At 43.4% G+C, this 11,244-nt stretch overlaps 1 pseudogene; it reads right to left on the reverse strand.

The window, feature by feature from the left end:
- Nucleotides 1–3,096: 3,096 nt before the first annotated feature.
- Nucleotides 3,097–11,191, reverse strand: LOC132766075 (zinc finger protein 665-like; annotated as a pseudogene).
- Nucleotides 11,192–11,244: the final 53 nt, after the last annotated feature.

Raw genomic sequence — 11,244 nt, forward strand, 5'->3', positions numbered from 1 at the left:
ATACCCAACTTATGCCTTTGCTTCTCAATCCATTTCCTGGGTGGGGACGGAAAACAGCAAGACTGGTTCCTGCATAGAAATGACTTTGAAAGCAAGCAGACCCAGAGGCACCATCACAAAATATACCCAGCAATAATAGTACCCCTGATAACCTCCTACTAGGAAAAGCATTGAAATATTTTCCAAGATAGTTTGCTCAGTCTCGAGGTGTGTGCAGTGCCTCTAAAAAAGAGCCACAACAACTCTTATTTCCAAGGAAAGTAACACCAGAGGTAGCTCTTGATGGGAAGGAAGGGAAGACGGGGGGAAATTGGAAGGAGAGAAGGTGGAAGGAAAAGAAGGAAGAAAGGCGGAAGAAAAATAAGAAAGGAAGAGGAAAAAAGAAAAAGGATGAGAGAGAAAAGGAAAAAAATTATTTATTTACAGCATTTATTTTCTGCTTTTCTCACCCTGAAGGGGACTCAGGGCGGATCATAGAAGACACATACACGACAAACATTCAATGCCATTATACAGACAAGACAGACAACAGACAGAGGTATTTATAGTCAATTCCCTTCTTTGGTGTCCTGGAGGTTGTGCTCAATTCCGGCCACAGGGGATGCTGTCGCTCCATCCTCCACGTTGAAGCGCCCATGATCACAGACTTTCCTCCTTTTTTAGATCACCAGGAATTTCTGGTATTTCCTTTTTATGGTGTCGTAAAATACCTCCCCGCTTAAACGGTACCTAATTTATCTACTCATTGCTGTTTTCTAACTGCTTAGGTGGGCAATGAGCTGGGCTGAAGATTGGGTGCTCATCCCAACACGGGCTTCGAACTCCCAACCTTACGATTGGTAAGATGTATCGCAGATGGTGATTAACTAGTTATGGTAAAGATGAAAAGGAAAGATGGCAGTAAGGAAAGAAAAAGAACAAGACAGAAAGAGGGATGGAAAGAAGATAGGAAAGGAAAAGGACGAGTCAGAGATGGATGACAAGAGGATAGATGAGAGAAAGGGAAGAAAGAAAAGTAAGAGAGAGGGAAGGGTGGAAGGGAGACAGAAAGACGGAAAGGAAAGAAAAGAAAGGGAGGAGAAAGCAGGAAAGGGTAGAAAACAGGTTTCAAAGGATACCACTGTTGTGGACAGGATGGCACAGTCTTGCAGCACAGAGCTGGTGGGGGTGGTCCTAGCGCTGTCAAGGCATTGGATAATGGCCTCATTAGTGGTAGTAGGTGGCCTTGGCTCTTACGGATCTCGAGGAACAGAGGTGAGGAGGACAGGCCCATGAGCAAAGGAGGCGAAAGCAAAAGCATCTTGGGGCAGGCAGGGAGGCTTGTACGTGGTCTCACCTCCTCTCCTGTGATCCAACGTCCACCTGCCCAAACTTTACCATTTTACACGAATGTAATGCACACCCTAATTTTGGCACAGTCATTTAGCCAAAAAAGGTGTGCCTTAGATTCGTGTAAATACAGTAATCTCTTTACTGGTAATTAGGTGTTCTCATGGAATTAGAAGGGACTAGTTGGGAAGCTTGTATTAATTATACAAACACTGTTGTTTCTTTTTTCACTCTACATCGGCAAACATCGGCCCCCCAGGTGTTTGGACTTCAACTTCCAAGAATCTCAGCCAGCTTACCGACTATTGAGAATTGTGGGAGTTAATTAGACAAAATTGGAAGCTGGATGGAACAAATAGAGGAGGAAAATAATATAAAGGAAAATTTAGGTGAATTAAGTATATGGATACAATTGGAGCAATGGATTAGAAGTTGGAGGGGAAGGAGCTTGGGGGAAAGAGAGCAAACGACATTTGAAAACATAATTATGAAAAGAGCAGATGAAAGAAGAAAATGAGTATCAGAAAAAGATAACCAGTATGACATACAAAATAGTAATCGAGATTAAATTGGGAGAGGGGGAACAGAGACAAGCAAAGGAACTACAGGAGGAGGAATTGGGAACAAAAATAGGAGAAAGGAATTGGGAAAGATTATGGAGAGCAAGGCACCTCAAGAATTTATCAAAGAAAATTACTACAACATAATATGGAAATGGTATTTGACCTCGATTGACATACATAATATGGATAAGACCTGTTCGAAAAAATGTTGGAGGGGTTGCCAAGAAATGGCACACGTGGTGCTGAAGTAAACATGAAGAAAAAAATAGAAATCCAGCCACTATATTGTTATCTTTATACGATATAGATGAAAACGAAAATAATTTGATAATGATGTTAACAGCAATAAGGTCATTAATAGCAAAATATTGGAAAGGAGAGGTAGAAATTAAGATAGAAGAATGGTATAAGGAAATATGAAAATGTTAGGTTTTACTATGTATTGAGTCATGCACTGCTAATGAGTTAATGAGATTCTGTTGGGAATGCTGAGAATGTATTGATTGTATGTGGGGAATCATTTGGGAAATGTGTTTTTGCCTACTCAGAGTGATTGTCTATGACACAATCCTGGGTTTGGGTTGGGTCAATTTGTTGGTAATCAATCAAGGAGTAAATGTATTATAAATGTATTGTATATAAGGAAACCATGTATAATGTATATTCCCCTTCCTTTGAGGTTGTGCTGTTGTGATGTTATTCGTCAAAGACTGTAAAAGAACCTGTCTACTTGGACAAGATACTGCGTACTGTGGTGAGTCTGTGAGTCTGTAATATCATTTAAACTGGGGGAAAGACAATAGTAAAAACTGATAATGGCCGGGCATGTGCTCAAGTATCTACTGTGGAAGCAGAAGACTGAAAAATGCTGAGCAGGAGGAAAGCTGCTGGAACGTGCTGAGGCTGTGCAAGTGTGAAGTTAACTCTGGCCATAACAGAAAATTAGCAATAAAGGATAAATTAACATGTTATTTAAAGGCAAAAAAGGAAATGGGAAAATGATTTTGGAAGCATATGGAAAAAATATTGAAGAAATATTGAGGGGAAAAAGTTGCCACCTTGGTTGCAAATTTCTAGTTTGTGAATGCTGTTTTTCAGCCGGGAACTCAGAATTGAATTCAGTGCTTCTGTTGAGGCCAAGCCAAAGGAAAAGATGGTTATACTATTATTTCCCTTGATGTGCAAAGCCGAGAGGAACAATTGATGGAATTATATATATTTTTAATAAGTGACAATCGTATTTAACAGGGAGGTTGCTTTCTGCTGCTCCAAGAATAGGACCTCAACTTAGGGATTCAAATGACAAGGAAGGGGACTCTACCAAATCTTAGGCTGAACTTCTCAAAGCATCTGTTTGAAATCAGATGTTTACTCACAAAGGCTGACCAGGGGAAAGACAGGCCAGGTCCAGAGAAGCAAAAGAGTTCTCCAAAACAGACCCAAGTCAAACAAAGCAAAACAAAGAACAAGAGTTCAAAACCAGGAAGAAGATTGCCTAAGACAGTGGTTCTCAACCTGGGGTCCCCAGATGTTTTTGGCCTTCAACTCCCAGAAATCCTAACAGCTGGTAAACTAGCTGGGATTTCTGGGAGTTGTAGGCCAAAACACCTGGGGACCCACAGGTTGAGAACCACTGGCCTAAGAGATCAGTCCAAAGTCCAGTAAAGTGCTACTTGAAACCAAGGGAATTACACAGTTTCATTGGGGAATGTTTAGTCTACAGCACCAGAATGTCCAGAGCCCACCATTTCCCTGTTACAACACATTTTATTAATTTTGTCCCAGCTCTTTCAATGATTTCTCCCCTGTATGTAGTCTCTGATGGTTAAAAAAGTATGAACCCCGAAGAAAATATTTCCTACATGTCTGGTATGTTTTTTAACCTGTGTGAATTCTTTGGTGCTTCCTAAGGGATGAAGTACGAGTAAAACATTTCCCACAATCCATGCACCTGTGTGGCTTTTCTCCTGTGTGCAGTCTTTTGTGCTTTACAAAGGCTGACCTGTAACCAAAACATTTCCCACAATCTGGGCATCTGTATGGTTTTTCTCCTGTATGAGTTCTCTGGTGGCTTGCAAGCGATGAATTCTGAGTAAAACATTGTCCACACTCCTGGCATTGGTATGGCTTCTCTCCTGTGTGGACTCTTTTGTGCCTCACCAAGTGTGAAGTGCAGGAAAAACATTTCCCACAATCTGGGCATCTATACGGTTTTTCTCCTGTATGAATTCTCTGGTGGCTTACAAGGGATGAATTCTGAGTAAAACATTTTCCACAATCCTGGCATCTGAACTCTTTCTTTCCGGTATGGATGCTTTGGTGTCTCAGAAGTGATGACTTCCAAGGAAAACATTTCTTACACTCCAGGCATTTGTACGGCTTCTCCCCTGTGTGGAGTCTTTTGTGCTTCACCAAGTCTGAACTAGAAGTCAAACATTTCCCACACTCCTGGCATTGGTATGGCTTTTCTCCTGTGTGGAGTCTTTTGTGTTTCACCAAGTCTGAACTGTAAGCAAAGCATTTCTCACATTCCTGGCATTGGTATGGCTTCTCTCCTGTGTGGAGCCTTTTGTGCCACATCAAATATGAACTGTAAGCAAAACATTTCCCACACTCCGGGCATTGATATGGCTTCTCTCCTGTGTGGAGTCTTTTGTGCCACACCAATTGTGAACTGCAAACAAAACCTTTCCCGCACTCCTGGCAGTGGTATGGTTTCTCTCCTGTGTGGAGTCTTTTGTGCCTTCCCAAGTATGAAGTGTCAGCAAAACATTTCCCACACTCCTGGCATTGATACGGCTTCTCTCCTATGTGGAGTCTTTTGTGCCTCATCAAGGCTGAACTCTCAGCAAAATATTTCTCACACTCCTGGCATTGGTATGGCTTTTCTCCTGTGTGGAGTCTTTTGTGCCTCACCAAGGCTGAACTGTAGGCAAAACATTTCCCACACTCCTGGCACTGGTATGGTTTCTCTCCAGTGTGAAGTCTTTTGTGCCTCACCAAGGCTGAACTGTCAGCAAAACCTTTCCCACACTCCTGGCATTGGTACGGTTTCTTTCCTGTATGGATGCTCTGGTGTCTCAGGAGTGATGACTGCCAAGGAAAACATTTCTTACACTCCTGGCATTTGTATGGCTTCTCTCCTGTGTGGAGTCTTTTGTGCTTCACCAAGTCTGAACTGGAAGCAAAACATTTCCCACACTCCTGGCATTTGTACGCTTTCTTTCCTGTGTGGAGTCTTGTGTGCCTCATCAGTTGTGAACTGTCAGCAAAGCATTTCCCACACTCCTGGCATCTGTACAATTCCTGTCCTGTGTGGAATCTCATATGTTTAATCAAGTGTGAACTCTGGAGAAAAGATTTCGTACACTCCTGGCTTGTGACATCTTCAGTTCCTTCAAAGATTTCTTGTTGGCTACGACCTGGCAGTTTGTAAGCAGCAACACATTTTGCTGAAACTTTCAATTTGCAATGGCCTTTCCCAGCATGGAGTGTCTTGTGAAGTATAAGTTCCATATTTTGGGTAAAACACTGCCCACATACATTGCATTTGTAGGGTCTTTCTCTGGCAGAACCTCCATCTTCTATGTCGTTTGGCTGGCATCTAGGAAGGCCTGCATTGTGTCCCAAATGCTTCCTGTGTTTGGTGCATACATTGCTCTTTTTCCAGTTATCCGCTGTGAAGAAGAAGAACAGAAACAACCATTCCTCAATATGAATGATAAGGAATGTAGGGAAATGGTATAAGATAGTGGTTCTCAACCTGTGGGTCCCCAGGTGTTTTGGCCTACAACTCCCAGAAATCCCAGCCGGTTTACCAGGTGTTAGGATTTCTGGGAGTTAAATGCCAAAACATCTTGGGACCCACAGGTTGAGAACCACTGGTATAAGGAGATTGAAATCATCCTTGAACCAGCATATACATGAAGGAAAAGAAGATATAACTGTGGTCCTCTCCCCACCCCTTGTTCATTAGAGATGGACAGTGTTTGACTGCCTGGAGCCTCTAACGGAGAGGTGAGTAACATATGCTCCAGAGGCTACTGTTCCTTAGCCCAGTCTGGCTTTTTATTCTGTCTCCCCCTTCCTGGGGGAATGGAGGACTTTTCCCTTCACATTCAAATGCTTGCCTTTTTTCTGGGTAAAACTTGACCTTGCTCTCACCCATTTCACAATCGCTCCCTCCTGTTTATTTCTCACCCCCACCTCCAGTTCTTTCTTTCCATGTTCACTTAAGGTTGCATAATTCTGCTTCAACGTAGAAGGCCCATATCTAATTTCCTAGTGCGGCAGAGATTGTACGGTTTTGCATGACTGAAAAGATATGAGAGTGACTGCAAAGAAAAAGAGAACAATGATGGAAGGCAGAGAAGGGAATAAAAAAAGGAATGTCTGCAGGACTCAGCCAGATATAGTGACACCCATGTCACATTTAGTGGTGATATAAAAATAACTAAATTAACTCAATGTATATATTACAAATATACATATCAAAAACTGCCACATACATATAAGTAGAAACAATAGGTTCTTCTCTTGAAGTATAAAGCAAAGTCTTCGTTTGAGAAAATGTCCTTTCTTTCACATTTGACATCAGTTTTGAGAAAGTGGATATTGCCTGCAAAATATCCCAGTTTGTGAGGATTGACAAGACTGTGCACGAGAGGTAATAGTTGCTGATAAATCCAGATGCCACAATAACAGAGGCTTCTTGGAAATACCATTCTGTGGACTATCCCTTTGTTCATTAAATTGCTCTGGTTCCAATACGTAGTTTCTAAAACACGCGGCCTTAAAATAGCAAATTAGCAGATGGAAAAAGATGATATATTTTTTCTCTGTATCAAAAAGACTAAGGGACCCATATATTACTGGTATGTCATATATTTCAAACATAAACCCTGCCTTGATAACCCTCAGTAATTGTGATAATTTAGCATATTGCTCCCACTATGGAGCTGCTGACTGGGATTCTGCATTTGAAATAGAAATCCCCATCAGTGAGGGAGCCTTACCAAGAGAGTCCACCATCCCACGAATCTCCTCCATGATCTGCACGTGCAAGGCTTTCTGACCAGGATTCAGGAGAGCCCACTCCTCCAAAGAGAAATGGACAACCACATCCTCAAAGGCGATTGGGCCCTGGCGGAAAAAGAAAACATTTCCTTCTCACATAAGGAAAATCAAGGAAAGAATTACAAGAATGTCTTTGACATGATTAAAGTTTCTGTTGGTTTAGTCTTTCATCAGATATCTGATGATTAAGCCTGGAAGAAATGACCCCCTCCCCCAGGCACCCCCATTCCTCCTCTCCCAGGAACCCTTCTGCGTACCTGATTCAGTTCCACTCCATCACAAAGCGGAAGATGCGAATCTGGATTCGGCAACATCATTCCAGCCCCTGGGAGAGAGAGAAAGGGGTGGAAAGCTAATCACATAAGCACGTGTCAGTTGTTACAATTAGGGTCCTGAAAAGAAACCTATAAGGAAATGACCCTATGAACACAGAAGCATTCTCCATCCCAGGTATATGTAACATTTTGGAGTTTAAGCCATTTTGTCTCCAACAGTGATTTAAGTTAAAGATTTTAACCTGGCAAACGGTTTTTTATAACTATTTTAATGTATATGGCTGTATTTTATTATGTGTTTTATATTGTGTTGGAAGCCGCCCTGAGTCCCTCCTTGGAGGTTGAGAAAGACAGGGTATACATATTCTAAATAAATAAATAAATAAAATAAGTAGCTTGGACTGAAACTACTACTGGACTTGGTATTTCAAGGGATTAAAGTTATTCTTTGTTATTTGTTTGTCTTCCAGCTCAGTATTAAGGCTCATCTTGGCACCTTGATACTGAGGTGATGCCACCTGGAATACACTCAAAGACAGGAAGACACTCAAAGTCAGATCCACTGTAGAAGGGGCTAATGTACAAGTATTGCAAGAAATAAAACTGCAAATAACACTGAAATTACATCTTTTGAAACCAAATGCCTACATATATCCACCTCTAATGACCCTGGATGTGCACAATTTCAATCTCAAACTGATTAGGGATGTGCCACAATTCCAAGGGGAAAATTACATAAGACAGCAAAACTCCTCAAAGGGTTCCTTCTTACCTTGGAAGGCTGCAGCCCCATCTCCTTCCTGCTCGAGCTCCTTCTGCTGGAGGCTCTGGGTGGTATCCGATGGAGGTTTCTCTTGTTCAGAGACATCAGGGTGGGCTTCAATGCAGTCATTTCGGGCCTGGAAGAGCACAGAGTATTCCAGATGTAGTATGGAGAAAGATCAAAGATATCACAGACCTATGTGCAGAAACAGCATGGCAACCTAGTTTGAAACACAACAACAACGCTTTATGTATAGCCTATCCTATACCCCCGATTTTATGCCATACTCCCCCACCCGTCATTTTCAATGTGATATCTGGGGTCAACAAATTGAGTGGAGCAGCAACCGAGCTTACAGTGGATATGGAGGTGAGAGCAGGAGGGGCAGAGCAGGGGGGGAAAGAGGCCGAGGGAGCAGGGTCTGACTTAGCTCTGTCACAGGTCCCATCTTGGAAGGAAGGCAGAATGTACATTTAATCTATCAATCAGTCCCAAGTTTAAGGAAGCCAAGAGGCAATGCTCTCACCTGTCCTTCCTGCTTCTCGTCCTCTGCCCGACTCAGGAGGAAGCCTTCTGCCAGGGCCACCGCCTGGGAAGAGGTCTCTGCCCCACACTCTCGGACCCAGCTCCCCATCTCTGGGGGCAGGATGCTCAGGAACTGCTCCAGGATCACCAGGTCCAGCATCTCCGCCTTGGTGTGTTGCTCTGGCTTCAGCCACTGGTGGCAGAGAGAGTGGAGGCGGCTGCAAACCTCTCTGGGTCCCTCGCCCTCTCGGAAGGAGGAATGCCTAAAGTGCTGAGGTTGTGTGTCTGAGCTAGAAAGGTCCGCACTCAGGGACTTATGTGTATTTTTTCCCCAGGATGCCCCAATGCTCCCAGGTCCTGCTTCAGGTCCGGGTGAGTTGGGTCTCTCCATGTTGGAACTACTGTTTGTCGAAGAAGAAAACTGGTCCCAAGATGCTCTTCTTGGCTCTTCTTTCTAGGGAAATAAATCCTTGAACAGGCTCTACTCCAAAATGCTCAGCCAACAATCACATTTCCTCTGTGAAAGAAAGGCAGATTAGGACAACTGACTTTGGGAGGCTTTTTCTTGGAGAGTTAAAAAAAATCCCTTTATTTATTTCAGAGCCAGGCCATGCTGGGCTCCCCTTTCACTTGGCCCTCTGCTTCTCCAGCCTCCAGACCAGTGATTCTCCAGATGTTCCTCAGATGTTTTGGTAAACTGGTTGAGATTTCTGGGAACTGTGGGCCAAAACAGCTGGGGACCCACAGGTTGGGAACCACTGGTCTAGACCCACCTGGCCTCCCATTGAGCTCCCATTCAGTCCCAACCCAGACTGAATCCCCCTTGATTCATGTCACTGATGCCACATGATCCATAAAACTTTCTTGTAACAAAATCTAACGTGACGCTTGATTCAATGGAATCTCCACTCCCTCCAAGATCTTTCCAACCATTACATTGCGGTATTTGGTTTTTCGACCACAGCCCGTTCACTTTGCCTGCAAGTATATGTAGTACACTCACCCCTCTGTATCCACGGATTCAACCCCCTTCAGCTTCAAAGCATTCCCTGCCTGCAAAAGCAAGCATAGCATCTCCCTTTGTTATTTAAGGGATTCAGTTTCACTACTAAGAGGACTAACATTTCCTACCAACAGGAGGACAGCAAGTACAGATCTTCAGCCCATTGAAGGGCATCTGGGAATGAGACTCCCAGGAGGAGAGGAAGGCTGCCCAAGGAGAGGAGGAGGAAGCCAAGGAAGGATAGCCTGCTCTGGAGGACTGGGCTCCTCCTCCTCCTTGCCATCCTTCCTTCCTTCCTCTCTAGGAATCCAACCTCCCTCCCCTTAACCCTTCCTTGACCCCTTCAGGTGCAGGGCTGCCTCACAAGCATTCATCTGTTTAGGGAAGATACATCCTGTTCAATGTTTTGATCAGAGCAGCACTGTGGGAGGCCTTGGGACAGACTAAACTTCACCTTTCAATGGGAAGCTTCTCTATTATCACCCAACTAATTCTCATCAACGTGAGCCATTCCACAGATATATAAACCCATTGTCCTAATTCCCATTGTCCTAATTCACTACCTCTGAGGATGCTTGTCATAGATGCAGGCGAAACGTCAGGAGAAATGCCTCTAGAACATAGCCCTATAGCCCGAAAAAACCTACAAGAACCTAATGATGGATCTGCACCAAACTTGGGCCAGATTTTCCATACAGAACTCCCATGACTTGAAGGGACTCATTGGCACAAGCCTCCCTCCAGTCTCACACGCTCTCCCTTGCCCACACTTGTGCACCATACTGTCATGCACTGAGCACGCCTGGTCTCCCATCCCCTGCTTGGGAGCAGCCCTCCCCTTGGCTTAGAGGCTGACCAATCACAGCAGAGGAGACCTTTTAGTAGGAGGATACGCTGTCAGTTTCCAAAAAGGAAGATAAGGAAAGGCAGAGAGATCTCCAGTCTTCTCCACCAAAGGGGTTCCAAGACCATCAGAAATAATGTGTTTTCTGGTGGTCTTTGGCAGCCCCTCTGAAACCCCCTCATGACCCCCACAAGGATCCCGGCCCCCTGGTTGAGAAGCTCTGCTCTATAGCCTCAGAAGCCTTCTACATTGCCGTACAAAATCCAGAACTTGAACTTGATTATATGGCAGTGTAGACTCGTTTAACTCAGTTCAAAGCAGATAATGTGGCATTGTAGAAGTGGCCTCAGTCTCACTTCCCGGTTTGTAGTGGTCTGCCATTAGACGATAAATCACATTGCATCAGCCAGACGTTTCCTTTATTTCTGTTTTTGAGTAAATGTCTCTATGTCCCTAACAAGTTAGAATAATTATATTTATTATACAAACGTTAGGATTGTTACTCTGCACAGAAACATCTGTTTCCCTACAATGCAAAACCCAAGGGCTTGAATTTTGCAAAACATATCGAACTTTTCATAGATAATTTGATTCAAATACTCATAATAGGTCATCATAGATTCAAATACTCATAACACTGTACATTCTAAAATCTTACAAAGGCTCATGTTTGTCAATTTACTGTGGATTAGCAATGTGCCAGGAGCAAGTTAACAGCCAGTGTATATTGTTTTTTGCTATCATTATGTTGATATGCTTTTTAATGTATTATGTTTTAACTGTTCCGTTAGGCTTGACCCCATGTAAGCCGCTCCAAAATTCACAACCTGGAAATTTGCATGAAAGGAGGTAAAGGAACTAGAAAC

The sequence above is a fragment of the Anolis sagrei genome, chromosome 2, assembly GCF_037176765.1.
Source record: "Anolis sagrei isolate rAnoSag1 chromosome 2, rAnoSag1.mat, whole genome shotgun sequence".
In the NCBI taxonomy this organism is placed as follows: Eukaryota; Metazoa; Chordata; class Lepidosauria; order Squamata; family Dactyloidae; genus Anolis; species Anolis sagrei.